Genomic DNA, 17,842 nt, shown 5'->3' on the forward strand with positions numbered 1-17,842 from the left:
ACAGCTGATTGTCCTTGATCAGTGAATTCGGAGTGCAGAGGTGGGTTCACCCCACTACCCTGGAAAAAGCAGGGAAAGCTCATTAAGCAGTGATTCCACTGCTACCACCACCTCTGCAAGTGGCTCTCTTTTGCTGCTATTCAGCTCCGCTACTATCACAACCACTGCTGTGATGCCATGCTCTGAGGTTTCACTGCTTAGCCCAGCTCTTAGTGATTTCCTGGGTAGTATGGAACCTCACTCCTAGTGCAGCCTCTGCATTGCCTTTCACTGCAACACTGTCTTCCCCCGCCCACCCCTCTCCTCTGCCCCACCAGACCTAAGGCTTAATGCCTAGACCTGCTTGTCAGTGATTTCAGCTCTGGTAACAGCTGAACAGAAACAAGGATCTCAGGTGAGTCCAATCAGCTCTGTCTATAAGCGCTGGAGAGGGGAGGGTCAAAGGATGTCTAGGACTCTTTAACATCTGTCCCCATCCCCTTGACTTTCACTGGGATTTGGCACTTCTACCTCTGTCTTAGCAAGTGAGGTTCAGTTGAGGTTGCATCCATGCGAATATGGGCTGCTCCTGAAGTCTCTTCCCCCAGTTCGTCACTAGTTGTCAAGGGAAAATTCATTTGGTCCCTGCTAATAACTGTTGTATTCGCGTCCCATTACCTATGAACATGATACCAAGTCAATGTCATGCCAGCCAGTGAACAGAGGCCACTGAGTTACAACATCTAGTGCCGCAGTACAGGAGATACAAAGTGTGGCTGTGCTGTGTCCCCATCTAACAGAGCTGATCCTGAAACCCAAGCGCTGGGATTTGATAGGGAGATACCGACCTGAGCTGTACTGATCATGCCTGCCCTGCCTGTCTGTGCATACAGCGTTGATTTAACCTCCAAAACCCTTTCCCAGCATGCAATGGGCACGGTCTGAAAGCGAGGATGGATTCTCTTGGGGCAGATGCTTCTTTGGTTGTTTTTTTTGCTGGGGGAGGGAAGGTGAGAGGGAAGAGTGGTGGCCCCACCTGGTCATTGACTGCTGAGAATAGGAAAGAAAGCCACCCAGTGTCACCTGAATACCCTGGGGATAAGGGAACTGGGTTCCATGCACAGTGGGTGCTGGCAAGTCACGCCTCTGCTCCCTGCCCCTGTACAACCACCTCTGAAGATGACTCAGGTAATGCTGGGCAAGAAGACTTATGTTCCCAGATGGGCTGGTTGTGCATGGGTTTGGCTAGGATCTGCCCTGGTTTGGGCTAGGTTTGGGGTCCTAGCCAAACTGTTCACACTGCTGACACTTGGCCAGCTTGCTGGTTTGGTTACTCACTGGTGAAGGAGAATAAAATTGCCACTAATTTTTCAAAGCCAACTCTGTCACATGCTCTGGGTGCACAGAGAGGATAATGCCAGAGCCAGGTCCTGATAGTTCTTGCAGTTAGTTGAATAGAAGTGGTTTCATAGGGAAGCATGATTGCTTTGCAAACTGAGAGGGATGGGTGTGAGTCCTTCATGAACCAATATTATCCTGAACAAAGGGCACAGAGATGGTTCAGGAAATGCAGGCTGGTTCTTATTGTTTTCCTGACCTGGTTCACCCATCCCAGTTAGACAAACTGCAGAAAACTGTGTGCTCTAAGAACAAAGTGAAAGGGCCCATTGTTGTTTGGGTATAAAAGGTGCTTTTATTAAGACACCAAAGGGCTTTTGTCTGAGTTTATTTTACTCAATTGATTATATTCAGTTATATCACTGCAGAGAATAACAGAAACAATATAGACTCAGATACAGGGTAATCTCACAAATTAAATTGCTACGCAGCAAAGCAAAGGAAAGCCAGCTATTAATAGTGATGCTTAAAACACCACTCTCTGATCAAAGAACAGACTCATTCCCTGGGTGATCATCTTGTAGAAGGGAAAGAGGCGGTACTACGCAGAGAAATTCTGAGTGGGTTTATCATTAACCCACTCAAGCATGAGCCTTGCCGGCTTTCGAGGGGTCGGCCTTCTCCATTGAAGCTGCAGGTGTCCATGTTGAAAATGCTTTCACATTTCTGTCTGTCATACTCAACAGGCATAGGAAAAAAGCAAATAGCAGGCCATGAGAGTGGGAAGCAAACAATCTCCAGTAAAGATGGTATCTGCATTTATGGTAGGAAAAGATGGTGTGGAGTGATTCAAGCTGGCTGAGCTATTTGAAGTTAATAATTTGATTAATTGAGCCCCTTTTATTGCTCATGAACAAAGTCTGATATTTGCAGGTTTTCATTCTTTGTCGCTCGACAAACAATCTGCAAACTAATTTTACCCAATGGGTTGCTCTTGAAACGTGCCTGTTTTGTTTATTTACGATAAGATTTTCATCCTCACCATTGTCTGGTCACTTGAGTCACATGATGCTGATGCTGTTTCTGTTCTGTTCTGGAACTGTACTTCAGTGGGGGAGTATAGTCAAACCACTGGGCCCTGTTTCTCTCTTTTGGAAAGATGGGCAGTGCCGTCTGTGGAGAAAGGAGGACTTAAGCCAGAAGCTTTAGGCAGTGTTTAGAACATTATATCGTCCTCTTTCCAGATCATTTGTGTCAGTCCTTATCTGAGACATCACTGCTAGGAAAATGGAAATCGAACTCCAGAAGTCTTAACTCATCTCTTAAATCTTAAAGCTGTGATTTTTGAACATGAGCTAATTTTGGGCAAAAAAAATATTTGCATTCCTTTTGATACCTTTTGGCTCTGAGAAGATAGTAGGGTATTTAGGTTCTAGTTTAAATGGACATCATCAATGCACACAATTGGACAAATCAACCCAAGCTACTTCTTTGAACCAAATCGAATTGCAGTTTGGTGCGAGTGACGCTTCCTCCTCCCCTCACTGCTTCACCTTGCCAGCTCTCTCTTCCTTTAAACTACAAATCTACAACTCTCTGAATATCCCACTTTCCTCTCACTTGTTTCTTCACCTAAATCCATTCCTGGCTTACGTCAGCATAAATCCCTTAAAATGGGTCAGACCAGGTTGATCGGTTCTCAGGGGCATGCACCAAACTGAAGAGAGACAGGATTTCTTGCCTGCAGAGAGTTCACCTTGTTCCAATAGTTTCATTGGCTGCATGTCGCAGTCTGCATTGCATAATGTCACATTTATGACATCACCAAGAAATACTTCTGCATGAGAGAGGGGAGACTTACTTTAAATCTGTCCCTGTAAGTGATCTTTAAGGTGAATAAAAAGTTGTTGCTTGTGCTCAGCTAAATACAAACCAGCCGTGTTTTGAAAACACAAACTTATCGTAGCTCCATCTACCTTTTTATCCCAGGTCCATCTCTGTGCATGAGAGACAAGTCGTCTTCTATCCACAGAAAATGAGAGTCTGTTTCATCAGTGCCTAGAGTGGCTTAGCTCAAGATGCAGCAGCTCATGCTTTTAGCTCTAGAGCAGTGGTTCTCAAACTTGGGCCACCGTTGCTTCAGGGAAAGGCCCTGGCGGGCCTGGCCAGGTTGTTTACTTGCCGCGTCCGCAGGTTCAGCCGATCATGGCTCCCACTGGCCGCGGTTTGCTGCTCCAGGCCAGTCGGGGCTGCAGGAAGCGGCGCAGGCTGAGGGATGTGCTGGCCACCGCTTCCCGCAGCTCCCATTGGCCTGGAGTGGCGAACCATGGCCAGTGCAAGCTGCGATCGACCAAACCTGCAGACGCAGCAGGTAAACAAACCGGCCTGGTCCACCAGCGGCTTTCCCTGAACAAACGGTGGCCCAACTTTGAGAACCACTGCAGAACACCGATTCAGTCCCTGTTCGGTTGGTCAAGATGGCAACCATCACATAAGCATGTTACGCATGTATGTAGTCCTCAAGGCTGAAAGCAATCCTCCTTTTCTAAAGACATTGTTCATTACAAATAGCTCTAATTAAAACACAGTCTAATGGATGGATTTAGCCCTTCTTTCTGTGTGCCCTGGCTTTGATTTTTTACACACTTGTTTGTTCCAAGTTGTTATAAGTTTTTTAGATGACAAATTTCATCTTAGTAATTTTTTCTAACATTGGGATGGATGACACTGTCAAGCAGATGGGAAATCAAAATTTTAAGCAGGCATCACTCAAGGATTTTGTTTCCTTTAATAAGAAAAGAAAAAAAGGCGTGAGGGAGACTCTAGTTCTGAGTGACACTGAAAATGTCCAGAGATAAAGTTCAGCTATATTTGAGCTGAGGGTGACTAAAAAAAGCAGAATAACATTTACTTAAATTGGGAAAAGTTCTCCTCACGCTCAGGAGCCTCTGCTGGACATGTTGGGCACGTCCAGGAGCAGCACAGGGCCAGGGCAGGCAGGGAGCTTGCCTTAGCCCCACTGCATGCTGCTGCCACTCCGGAGCCTCTCAAGGTAAGCAGCGCTGGGCCAGAGCCAGCAACCTGAACCCCTCCTGCACCCCAACTCCCTGCCCTGAGCCCCCTAACCCCCTACCTTGAGCCCCCTGCAGCACCCCTCCTGCACCCCAACCCCTTGCCCTCTGTCCCTTCCTGCACCCCCTCCCACACCCCGCACTCCCTCCCACACCCCAATCCCCTGCCACAGCCCTACATTCATGGCCCTGCATACAGGTTCCCCACCCAGATGTGACCCTCGGGTGAAAAAGTTTGCCCACTCCTGTTCTATTTAGAGCTGTGAACTCCCAGCACATATGCAAGTCAGGCCCCTAATATTTACTTTAAAATCAGTAGCAATATACCTTTTGCAATAGGAAACACAGGAACTTGTCATTCTTGCAAAGCGTCTGGCTTCCAAGGAGCAGACTTTCTGCAGGAAACTTGTTTGTTTGCAGTGTGCTTATTTCATGCTGTGTAGTTTGCTCAAGAACTGGTACTATACATAGAATGAATGCAAATAGCTCTGATACAGGATTCTGCAGAATGATCTGATATGGGTGAAAACAACGAGGAGTCTCACAGGCTGCACTGAAAGCCCTGACCCCCCACTAGGTAAGGCAACTCCCATCTTTTCATATACTGTGTATTTATACCTGCTACTGTATTTTCCACTACATGCACCTGATGAAGTGGGTATTAGCCCACGAAAGCTTATGCCCAAATGAATGTGTTAGTCTCTAAGGTGCCACAAGGAGTTCTCATTTTTTTTGTCGATACAGACTAACACAGCTACCACTCTGAAGCTTATATGAGTGGACACCTTAAATATGTTTAGTCAACTACCAGCAGGAAGGTTTTGTTCGGAAATGAAAGGGCAAGACTTCTGTGTGCCCGACATGGAGCTAGATGGCAGCTGTATGGCGTTTTGAGTCAAGAGTTATCAGGACTAGCAAGTGCGGATAAGGATTCATATCAGACTTTATTGCCAACACTTCCTGGGCCTCAAGGCTTGTATGAAGCACTAACCTTTCAGCCCAAGCAGCAGCAGTTGCATGCAGGAATCCAGTCATACAGCAACTATTCGAAACTGAGCAGAATGGTTATCCCTAGCAAAAGCCTCTGGGGTGGGGTATTAAGTACAAAGAAGGATTATCCCGCTCTGCAGGGATCACTCCAAACTTCCCTCCTCCCGGGCCGCACATTCACAAGGCTAGTATTGCTCAGAGCGCCAGAACCTGGCATGCAGGGAACAGATCCACCTGTGGGCCCAGTGATGGTATTTCTGTCTCTCGGCTGGTATCAGTGAGAGGGAGAGCCGCAGGAGGAATCCAGCTGTTCATGGCAGGGGTATCGTTTGGAAGTGTCTAGCACTCCAAAAGCCACGTGTCCTTCTCAGCACTTGAGAACAGCTACGGCTACTGGGGACTTGTTGTCACTAGAGCTGAGAAGCCCTGCAGAGTTAGGCATTACAGAGTGGATTCTGCAGGCTCAGTTCACAGGGATTGACCCTACACCCTCTTCTGTGGCAGAGACCTTCAGCCACTGCAGAAGCCAAACTCCCAAGAAATCACCCCGCCTTCCTACCCTGTAACAACTCCCCCTAATGGGAAAGGTGGGTCCTTGTGGAAAAGGCAAGGCCTTGTGGATGGGGTGGTTCCTTGGAAGCCTGGATTCTGTGTATGAAACCTAGCTGGCCCCTTCCTCAAACTATTCAGAGGGGGCCAAGTGGCCACATTCCCAGGTTTATAGCTTTGGGAGGCTGTCATGTAGAGCCTCTATCCATCAAGGTCTTCTACAGGGAGTAACAAGGGCCTGACACCATCTCCACCCTTTCGTAGGCAGATGAGGAGAAAGAGTCCATCTTTTGCTGCAGCCCAATATGACAGGGACAGATTCTGCTGCACAAAGCTAAGCACGGTAGCTAAGGAGCCAAGTCATGTACAAGGTAACTCTCACCCAAGGCAGTGCAGTGCAATGGACCCTGCATGGGACTCGGATCCAGCTCACAGGAGCAAAAATACAGATAGCACCAGGAAAGCAGTGTGGTCTAGGGGGTAGGGCACTGGTCTGGGAGTCAGGACCCCTGGCTTCTGTTCCTGCCTTGGCCACTGGCCTGCTGGAGAGCTTGGGCAAATTGTGGTGCTTCTTATGCCTCCATTCACATTCCCGGCCTATGTCTGTGTGGGGTGTAAGTTCTCTGAGGCAGCGCTTGTCTCTCGCTACATCTTTACACAGAGCCTGGACCATCTCAGCTGGGGCCTGTACCATACAACGATAACACATGCTACTATTGGATTCCTGCATATAGAAGTTAATCTGGAGATGCTCCCTTGCCTTCCCTGGGGGAGTGACTGCTCCTGAGGTACCATTTATAACTTGGCAGAGCTCAGGTCAGGATCATGCCCCTCTGATGCTGGGAGCAAACACTGAGGGAGGAACAGCCACTGCTGCAAAGAGCTGACTGCCTAAGAAGACAAAACCGGACCCAGGGTGCGGCATTGGGTTACAGCATAGCAGCGGGGAGAGTGGGTTGATGGCAGCACAGGGGAGGGCACTGCCATGTCTCTGTTGGTGCAGACAGATGTTGGTTTGTATTTATCTGTCAAAGACGTTGGGGTTTTCCCAGGTGGGGGAGTTTGGGGAGGGCTGTTGAGGTAAGAGGAGGGGTAGAGGGAGAGGCAAGTAGAGAGTGTAGTGGGGTGAGAGAGGCTAAGCACAATGCGGAGCAGGGGGTGGGGTGCAGTGGTAGGAGGGGGTGGGGTGAACAGCAGCCCAACAGCCAATGCCAGAGAACTGCCAAGGCCCCTCCCAAGCAGTGGCTGCTCCTTCTCTTTTGGATGGGAGTTTGCTAGGCCTGGTGACCCAGGAGATCCCTCTGGGTTCAGCACAGGGATTTGGGAGTTGGCAGGCCCTTATAAATGCCCTCTCCCAGTGCTGTAGCTCATAGGTGCTTCTTCTGTGTATCTGTAGGGAGAGCTTCAGCAGATGCCTACAGGCATTATACTCTCCCACCAAGGAACAGAGTAAGGAAGTCTACGGACAGGAGGAGTCTGACTGGAGAGTCCGTGCTGAGGTTCTGTCCCCTGGAGACCAAGCATGGACCCGAATCACACAGTCGCTGATTGACTGAACCCAGTTCTTATACATGGAGGCACGGCATCTTATACCTGACTCCAAAATCAGCACACAGCCAGGACGAGGGCGAGGACTAGCGGGGACTTCTCACCAGCCCCCATCTCACCCTTGGGGTGTTGATGGAGACTCCCTGTAAATCAGCACCCACCCATCCTATCATTGTTCCTGACCGGCCCTTGCTCATGCAGACCTTGGCAAAAATCATCACTAAGCTGAATGTCAGAAAACAAATTCAGGTGCAACTTTGGCAATTTAGGATTTGGAAGAGCATTTTTGCATCCAAAATATATTTTCCACTTCTATCTCACACAGATACAAGTTAAAGGTGTTTAGACAGGCTTGGAATTCAGGCAGCAGAAACTGAGATAAAAGAGACTGGGGCTCAATAAAAACATGCAAAATGTTTCATGGATCTTTATTGGAAATGGGTGTCTGTCCTCTTGCTCCCCACTAGTGAGAATGAAGGGGCCTGATCCTCAGCGTAGTGCTGAGCTAGTCTATACCAGCTGGGGATCGGACCCCAAGACTTTCAGCCTTAGGATCTTTCAACCTCTTCTTACCCTTTGGGCAGATTTGGACTATTGTTTAACTCAGTCGCTGTCACAGTGCTGTACTTCTGCCATGTACATGCAGCCTCTGCTAGGAACCATAGGGTCACTTGTAAGGTATGAGGGACTTTGGGATCTCGAAAGGCCAGCCAGGACCCAGGGAATTCTGGGAACCATCTGTCTCATTCTGTGTTCTGTAAAATGTCGGATCTGTTTGCCTTATTGATAATTCCACTCCCCCCATTATTCCCCTTCCTCAATAAACTTCAGCCCTTGCACTTTACTCAAGCAGCTGTTTTCTATTCTGAATGCTCTCTGGAAACAATAAACCCCTATGGAGGCAATACTGCATATGCCAGCTACATGTGATACTCACCCACTGTGTACACACTGGAGGGAATGTGCAAGACACAGTCCTGACTCGTGCCCTCTGGATGTCTGGTCCCTGGTAACAGACCCTAAGGCTAGGTACCACTAATCCATGCATCCAGCCTTATCACACACAGCAGGGTTGCCAGGGGGGATTTGCTCTAATTCTTATTGGTGCCATAGGCTCCTGCAGCTCATTCGAGCAGAGATGAAGATGCAGACAGATCCTTTTGCACAGAGATCGCTAAGGGCTGCAGGCTGGGACCTTTCTGTTTTATTTTAACTACATCACAACAGAGTGGGGGAGCAAACTCCCACTGACTGAACAGGAAGTAAAGGAGAAGTGGGGCATAGCATAGCTCCATTCCTTAATACTCTGGATGACCCTGTAAACCACTGTCATGACCGACCATTTTCCTACAGTTCTCTCTCTCGCACCCTGCTGGTGATAGGAAAGTCAGACTATTCTCTGAGCCCCAGGAGACCTGAAAAAGCACCAGCTCTATACGTCTGCTGCTGCCATCCTTTGTAAGGCTCTGTGAGATGGGGGAGCAGCCACCTGGAGATGCTAGGAAGTGCACCACTGAGTCCCCTACAGACTGGGTGTTGAGGCTACTGGGTCCTCCTCCTCAGAAGACAATTAAGGTAACCTTAGTGTGTGAGCGCAGTAAGGGAGAGGGGCTCAGGGAGTATGATTGGAGAAGTAGGAAAAGGCCATGCAAACCCCTGACCCCTGCTCTGCAAACATTCATGGACCGTCTGATCTTTTCTGCCTGTTGTGACATTTCTGTTCTATGCTCAGTTTGGTTTGTGCCTTGTGTTTATCTCTGTTCTATATGTTGTGTGTGTCACTGTGCACATTGTGATTTGCATTACAGGCATTTCACAGGCTTTGCTATCCTCTTCCACTGCTACAAGCCTTGAGGAATCTGTTTTGGGTGATTGTCGGGGGGAAAGGGGCTGAAACTTGGTGAACTTGCTAGTTTATACTTGTGGAGGTAGAATAGGTTTGTTAATCGCTGTCAAAAAAAAAAAACAACCTAACCCAGGCATTGTTTTCCTCTGCTAGCGTTCCAGACCAAGCACCTGCCCCAGCTATCTCCACTGTAGGCACCCTCAGATGTTCTAGGTTCAAGTGGCAAGCAGCACTGGGTCTGGAGAGGTGCAGCTCTTGCAAGCAGCCGTGCAGGATTTGACTTTGGGGGGCTGCAAGGAGTCGTCTGACCCTGCCATTATAGTGCACAGGAATAGGGCAGTATAACAAGATAGGCATCTTCCCAGTCCACAAAGTACCTGCGGCCATGCCCAAAGCCTCTTCTAGGCAGCTTTGCTGTCCTAGTCTTAAGAAAAACAGACAGTTCCTCAGCTCAGTCTGGCCTACAGACTTTGAAGGATTTTTCCCCTCCCAGGGATCTCTGGAATTCCTGCTTCCTGCAGCTCCCTTCCTGTGACTCAGTGTCTTATGAAACCTAATCTGGGTCAGCTGATGCAGCACATGAGCACTGGCCCTGCTCTCTCCTAGAGGCCTTGTCACCATGTGACAAGAACTATCCCTTTAAATTGTTTGAGCCCTCTCATGGCGCCAACTGTGTTCTGGTTTAGAAGCTGCCAGACCCCAATCAGAGCAGTGTGTATCTAGCTGGGCCTTGCATGTTTTTGTATGGTTAATAAACATGGTTCCTTGGGATCCAAGTGGTCTGAGGTGGGTTCCTCATATTGTCCTTTTGTGGGGTAAGCAGCAGTAGTCACGATGGTTACATCAGGAGCCCATGTCTCTGGGCTGAAACTCTGTCCCTATTGAAATCAATGGACGTTTTGCATTGGCATCACCAGAGGCTGGGTTTCACCTCTGGTTCTTTTACAGCTGGAGCTGAACCTGACAAACAGTGCAGATGATACTGTCTGGAGAATTCTAAGTATCATCTTCCACAGCAGCTCACCAATTATTAAAAGTGTTCCAGGAATGCTGGTGCTCCCCTTGTCACACCCTGGCCGTCTAATAGGAAGTAGCAGTGATGAGCTGCCAAAATATTAATAACCAGTTCCCTCCTCCTCACCCCATGAGGGGGTCGTGCCCTCCCCGTCCCCGGGACTGCTGCCCCATCCAACCCCCCACGTTCCTTGATACCCCACCCCCAGGACCCCTGCCCCATCCACCTCCTTTCCCTGTCCGCTAACTGCCCCCTGCTGCCCCATCCAACCCCTCCTCTTATTCCTGGTGGCCCCCCGGGACCCGTGCCCCATCCAACCACCTCTTCTCTCTTCCCCTGACTCCCCCACACCACCTCATCCAACCCCTGCTCCTTCCTGACTGCCCCCCCCGGGACCCTTGCCCCCCATTCAATCCCCCTGTTCCCTGTCCTCTGACCGGCCCGACCCCTATCCATCTCCTCACAACCCACCAAACACCCCCACCCTGCTCCCTGCCCCCTTACCACACTGCCTGGGGCCCGGACCGGGTCTGTTCTCCCTGTACCACGATTGGCGCCACGAGGCCTGACTCCCTGAGCCGGGCCGGGCCAGGCCGGAGCCCCTCGGCCGGCATCTGGACCGGCGCCATGGGGCCCAACTCCCCGAGCCAGGCCAGAGCCGCTCGGCCAGGACCAACTGGAGCATGGGGTGAGCAGCTGGGGCCAGGGGGAGCCGGACTGGGCTGCGCGCGCGCCGTGCCTCCCTGGAGCCCTCTGCACATCTGCCCCCCGCCCGGCTTACCTGCCTGCTCCTTGTTTCAGGCTTCCCACGAACATTTGATTCGCCGGAAGCAGGGGAGGGGGAGGAGAAGGAGGGCGGAGCGTTCAGGGGAGAGGGGGAGGTGAGCTGGGGCCGGGGGCCGGGTGGACACCTGCCCGAGCCTTTCTTAAATTTAAAAGTTTTTTTAGAACTGGTTGTCCTGGAACAACCGGTTCTAAAAAGGCATCTAAATTTAACAACCTGTTCCTGCGAACCAGTGCCAACCGGCTGGAGCACTGGGAAGGAGGGAGAAGAAAGGACCCCATCATTTCTTAAGAAGGAAAAAACTCAAGACTTTTTTGATGCTTTATCTGCCTCTTTTATTTAATCATTCATCAGCCAAGATCTCTGGGCAGAATTCAGTTACAATGACAGACCTAGAATTATATAGAAACAATGCTGATCTCTAAAATACGAGAATAAAGAAGGTTACACAGTTGATAGGGAAAGTACAGAATGCTGGTGGCAAATCTTAAAACAGCACCTACAATTACTAGGATCCAAGAAAGGAATTATTCCATGAGTGACTTAAACCTAGAAGGTAGATTCTTCCAAGGAGATTACTCTTCAACCCACCATGCCCATGAATGGACAAGATTTAGAGGGATTGGCCTTCTGCACCACCGAATAGCTGCAGGACTCCTTATGGAAGGTGAGTTTACATTTCTTTTCATCATAGCCAACAGGACGAAAAAAGCTAGCATTGGGAAGGAAAATAAGCATTGATGTGAGACATGTCAGGCTAACTCTGACAATAGCTAAACACAATCAATCACCAGGTCATGGGACAGCTTTCCAGGTGTGTCCTTGCTAGCTTTGAACTGGTAATTTGTTTTAAACCAAAACACCCTGTAAACAGAGAGAGCCCCTGCCTCAGAGAGTTTACAGGCTCAGTGTGAGGCTACAGATAAACAAGGGATAAAACAACTAGAACAAGGAAGTGATCTTAGTCAGCAAGACAGTCAATGATCCCAGCAAACCAGCTGTCTAGCGAGTGTTGAGCGTTTTGTAGACATTGCAGCAGAGAAGAGATTTACTTCAGTGGGAACGCTAGATGTCCCCCATCACTGTGACATCTGAAAACCTCACAACCGCTAACATTTTGATCTTCCCAACATTCCTGAGAGCTGGGGAAGTGCTACTAGCCTCACCTTTGGCTAGGGAAATGAGGCTCGCAGAGACTTAGGTCCAAACCTTCAAGGGTATTTAGGCTCCTAACATCCATTATTTCAATGGAACCTAGGTGCCTTCTTGAGGATCTGGGCCCAAGCAGCTTTGTCCAAGGTTACACATGAAATTTGTGTCAGAGCAGGGTATTGAACATGGGTTTCCCAAAGTACTACGTGAGAGTGCTAACTACTGGACCATCCTGCCTCTATGAAAAATTGAGGTATTACATCCCCTCTGATCATCAAAAATCTGCTGGGCTTTTTTCACAAAGGGAGTAGTACTAGACCCAATTTCTTTAACTCCATTCTTCAAGTTTAAACGCCCCATATCATCTCAGCTGGACAAATTATTTCTCATTACTTACTGTGTGGTTTTAGCCAACTGTGACTATCTTCTACCCCAGTGTAAACCAGGGATTTGCCACTGTCACAAGAAGTTCTAAAAAAGCCATGCAACATACAGCCATGCAACAAGATGAGTGTCCAGCGAGGCTGCCTCCAACACCAGGGAGTAAGATGTAAGCTAAGGAGAATGCAGCCATAGGCCTAATGGGTGGTAAAGCCAACGCTCAAGACAAGATTAGAAGTGATCAAGTGACTTTCTCCAGGGCTATGATGAAGACCAGGAAAACAGCCCGTGGTGGAGTTGTGACTTGGGGAGTCTGTTCATTTAGAGTATGGATGGCAAGAGGGTCACTGTGGTTTTCACACTGAAAACATTGCTACTGGGTTCTGTTGAACTTACATGGAGCAACAGCCTATTCCCTCTTGGCTGCAGTAGCAACGGTAGCAGTTTTTAATCCAACTGGCACCATATTGATATAGTTTTCCATCTTGAATACAACCTGCAATACATAAATAAAACAAAATAAAACCTGACCCTTCGCTTAAACTTTAACATCGCACTAAAAACTTCAACATGTCTGTGCATGTTGCAAATAAACTTCAGGTCTCTGCAGGCAGAGTGCCGTTTATTCCGCTCTTGTGCCCACCTGAATGACATTTCAGTCTTATTTATTACTTAGAACATAAGAACAGCCATACCGGGTCAGACCAAAGGTCCATCTAGCCCAGTATCCTGTCTTCCGACCATGCCCAATTCCAGGTGCCTCAGAGGGAATGAACAGAACAGGCAATCATCAACTAATCCATCCCCTGTCACCCATTCCTAGCTTCTGGCAAACAGAGGCTCGGGACACCATCCCTGCCCATCCTGGCTAATAGCCATTGATGGACCTATCCTTTATGTTTTATCTATCTTTAAGATCATGAGCTTCTTTTCTCCATTTTCTGCACTTCTGGGATGAATCTTTTGTGACAATAAGCAGTAAACTAGCTAGGATCATATCCTGCCATTGTGTTGCATTCAAAACTGCCATCAATTTCGATGGGAGTTGGCACATGCAAACTGATGGCAGCATCACTTCATCTCTTCCAAAATCAGTGGAACCCCTCTGGAGAGCCACAGCTTTGGAAGGAGCACACTCTGGGCTCGTGTCTTTGATTCCTTGGAGATAGAACACAGTTGGGAGACTCCAGCTAGAATGGATGGTGTCACTACGCAGAATCAGAATGCACACAAGCTACTTGCTTGAGCTAAATCCATTAGAAATTGGCCATGTGTGATGCCTTTGTGTACTCCTCTTGCCAGCTACCTAGGATGACCAGACAGCAAGTGTGAAAAATCAGGACAGGGAGTGGGGAGTAATAGAAGTCTATATAAGAAAAAGACCCCAAAATCGGGACGGTCCCTATAAAATCGGGACATCTGGTCATCCTACAGCTACCTGTCACTCTAAAAACATAATTTTGTGTGGTACCCTACATTCCCCTCTTTCATACGCTTCCTGGCTATTCACAGCTAATATAGAGCAATCCAGAGAGCTGTTGTAGTTCTCACCTATAGTAGATTTTTGTGGGTCAGCTGGTTCACTATAACAGTCCGCATCACTTAGTGTCACCAAGATGCCAATGGCAAGAAGAAAACTCAGGAAACACTTCTGTAAGAGGGAAATAAGGCCTGTGGCAAGGATTATGTGGCTTTTCGATGGTTACCAGCTAAATCTGGTTCATTTCTATAGAAACAAACAGGAAAAATCTTGGTACAAAACAAAATTCAAAAAGGAGACAGTTCTTAAGAGGACGCGCAAATAATAATAATAATAATGTAAACTTCAGTAAGCAAGTGATCGGTGTTACTCTGAAAGGTCTTCTGGCCCTGACCTCAACTCCCCAGTAGGCAGGCAGAGAAATGTGTGCCCTTTAAAGATGCAGTGAGCAAAAAATTGAATCATAACATTTCCCCTTCATTTATAAATCTACATACACCATAGAAAGTGCCAGGTGGCCTGCAAAACCTGTGCTCATCAAGACCCTGTGAAATTCTGCCTGCCATTACACCTGTAATTTGCACAGGTACAAACCAGAGCAGAATTTGGCCTGTGTTCTTTATCCATCTTTTGCAGAATGCCTAAACATTGGCCAGCTTTTGCAACCTCATGAAAATAACAGTGCTGGGAAAGGATACATCTCATATAGCTGAAGATGAGTACAGGGACTAATGGTTGTATTTTCCCTCTGTAACTTCTGATTGCATGGTTCTGAGTACTTCCAGAATCAGAAAGGCTTTTACAAGATAATTTTTCCCAAGAGTAAAATAACAATTGACAAAAGACCCACAGATTTACCTGGGCAGCTCTTAGCAAACAAACAGATTTCATTGTCATTTTCATAAAATTACAGCCAGTGTCATAATCTCGTGATCGATTCCTGCAGGCATTCAGTAAAATATACCCACATTTAGTCAGGTGGTTCTCTTGAATGCACCCAGATAGCAAGTTTAAAAGAAATAGTGCAAGATAGAGCTACCAGCTTGGGAAACCTGAATCTTTGATTTACTGTTGTAAAATGTGAGCTTTCAAAGGAAAAATTTTTGCAGTGAAATTATACACTGCGTGAAAACAAGTATTTTGCAAGGCCTAATATTGAGCAATTTTAATATATATAAGTCTGTTCTGGAGAGATTTTTGAAGAAGTTCCTAAAATTTGTCCAGTCGGTAATAGGAAGTTTTGGCTCGGCAAGGCCCTAAATAAAGTTTCACTTTGTTTGTGTGGCTGGATTGGAAGCTCTCTGATAGTCTCATGCCTAGAGCTGGTTGGGAATGTTCTGATCGAATTGCCAATTGTTGACCCCAAAATTTTCTGGGGAAACGTATCAGATTTGATCACTGCTTAATTTGTAATAAAAGAGGTGCTGGGGCTCAGCAATGGAGAGCTGGGGCTCGTGTAATGTTTTATGTTTGTAGCTGATGCAGCAAGCCCAGAGATGCTGGGATTATAAACTGCCAAGCCTAGAGGTGCCAAGGCTCAGCCCTGGCAAGCCCTGGCACAAATTAAGCGCTGAGTTTGATGTACTTTGAATGAACCACAGGCACAGTACCAACAGAAAATGGCTTGGTTTCCTACCAGACTGGTGGATTGCATGGAAACCCACCTTTCCAGAGTCTTTGGTTCTGGAGTATCCCCATCATGCAGATTGCCCCAGGGTTGGGGAATCTCAGGGCGGAGTAGGAAGCCCTGAGAGCTCTGACTCAAGCTGGGATCCTCTGTGCTTCCAGGATCTCTGCCACGGAGCTGGGAGCGAGAAACCCTAGGGGCTGCCTAGTCACTGATGTGCAGCAGGGAAACTAATGAGAATCATGCTTAGGCTTGGGGAGCATGTTTCATTTCTGAAACTTCACCTGCCAGTGTTTCCAAAATGCATATTTTATGGAATTTCTGGTTTGCAGGAAATGTTTTAATTTGGTTTTGTTCAAATTTAGAATGAAGCCAAATTTTAGCACAATGAAATGTCCCCTGAATCAGAAATTCTGAGTTTTGGCCAGCGCTGCTCACACCGGCAATCAGCAAACACGTTTCTGCTGATGTACTAGCAGTGTGAGGCCTTCAAGACAAGCTTACATATCTTAGAGATGGAGACAGATGTGGTATAATGACAAGAAAAGTGGCAGCATTCCACTCCTTCGACTGCTGTGCTGCCTCAAAGACCTTGAAGATTTCACATGAGACATCAGTGCTAGGCATTGCCTCTTTCACAGGGTTGCTATTGAGTTAAGGGATGGATTGTGGCCTACTGGTTAGAGCAAGAAACGGGGGGGTGAGGCGTTCTGAAATCCATTGCCAGCTCTTGAACTGAACCATGCTGATGCTTAGATGCTACAGCAATGAGTGCTATATGTAAGCAGGGGAATGGTCCTGCTATTGTGGGGAACTTTCCTGGTTTCTGCACTACCCCAGTGAAGTGGGCTAGCGAAAGGATCCTCGCTCTCACTTCCTTTACCCAGAGGCCTCCCTGCCCTTGAAGACTCCCCTTCCATTCTCCTGTCTGGCAGAGTCCTTGTAACCCCGACAAGGCTGGGCCCAGGATTCCCAGGGGGCTCGACCCCCAACCCTGCTGTGATCACTCAGGACAGGGGCTAGAGTGTCCCTACTCCGGGGTGCTCTCTCTGCACTGGGCATCTTCCTGACCCACTGATCATTTCATACAATTTAAAGCAAATACAAGGTGCTTAATTAACAATTTTTTTTTTTTTTAAAAAAAAAAGGAAAAATGAGAAAGATTAAAGGAAAACATATCACCCCACTCTGTGGCAGGGACCATCACAAACAGTGTCTCTGGAATGTCAGGGCCATTCACAGTCTGTGCCTTGTAGGTCCCAGGCCCTGGCTGTGCTGCAGGGATGCTGTGGGCTGGACACTTGCTCTGGCGGTGGCCACAGGCTCTCAGGCTCTAGGTGGCAGGACTGTTCTTCCCAGCATCGCCCCCTCCCTGTCAGGGTTACAATCCCCCTCCAAGTCTGGCCTGCAGAACCTCTTAGCTGAGGCGTCTCTCTGTGCTGGGCCCACTGCCCAGGGTCCCCCTCGCTCTCCCCAGCTGCTCACCGCATCCAGCTCAGGGCTGCTCCAGCCCTAGCTCCAGCTCCACTCTGCCTGAGCACTGCTGCTGCTCTGCCTTCAGCTCCCTGGGTTGCTTCTCTGGCCCCTCTGGCTCTGGCTGCTGCAGCTCTGCTCCCAGGCCAGGTCTGCTTTGCAGGCTGCTTCTGTGATTCTGCTCCCAGCTCTGACCTGTATCCTGGGCTGCTTGTCTGGCCCCTCTGGCTCTGGTTGCTGCAGCTTGCTAAATGTCTGAGTGGAATTGTACAATGGGGCTGCTTGAAATGGTGGAGGGCACGGCTCAGCAACCTCCACTAGTTCATGCTTAATGTTCCTAAAATTTCATGCTTCAGGGCTTCAGCTGGTCACCTGCAGGAAGGGAATCTCCTCCCCCTCCCCCTGCAGTGTATTATGGTGGTGTGGAGAAGATGTGTTTTTATTGTGGTTTCTCTTTCCTTCCTCTGAAGCACCAGGGATGACCATGGCTAAAGATGTGGCACTGGACAGGGATGGCCCAGAGCTCTGATTATTCTCTCAGGTGCTTGGCTGACTGGCTCTTGCTCATATGCTCAGGGTCTAAACAGTTCCCGAAATCTGCGGTGAGGA

This window comes from Chelonoidis abingdonii, chromosome 16 (genome assembly GCF_003597395.2).
Source record: "Chelonoidis abingdonii isolate Lonesome George chromosome 16, CheloAbing_2.0, whole genome shotgun sequence".
NCBI lineage: Eukaryota > Metazoa > Chordata > Testudines > Testudinidae > Chelonoidis > Chelonoidis abingdonii.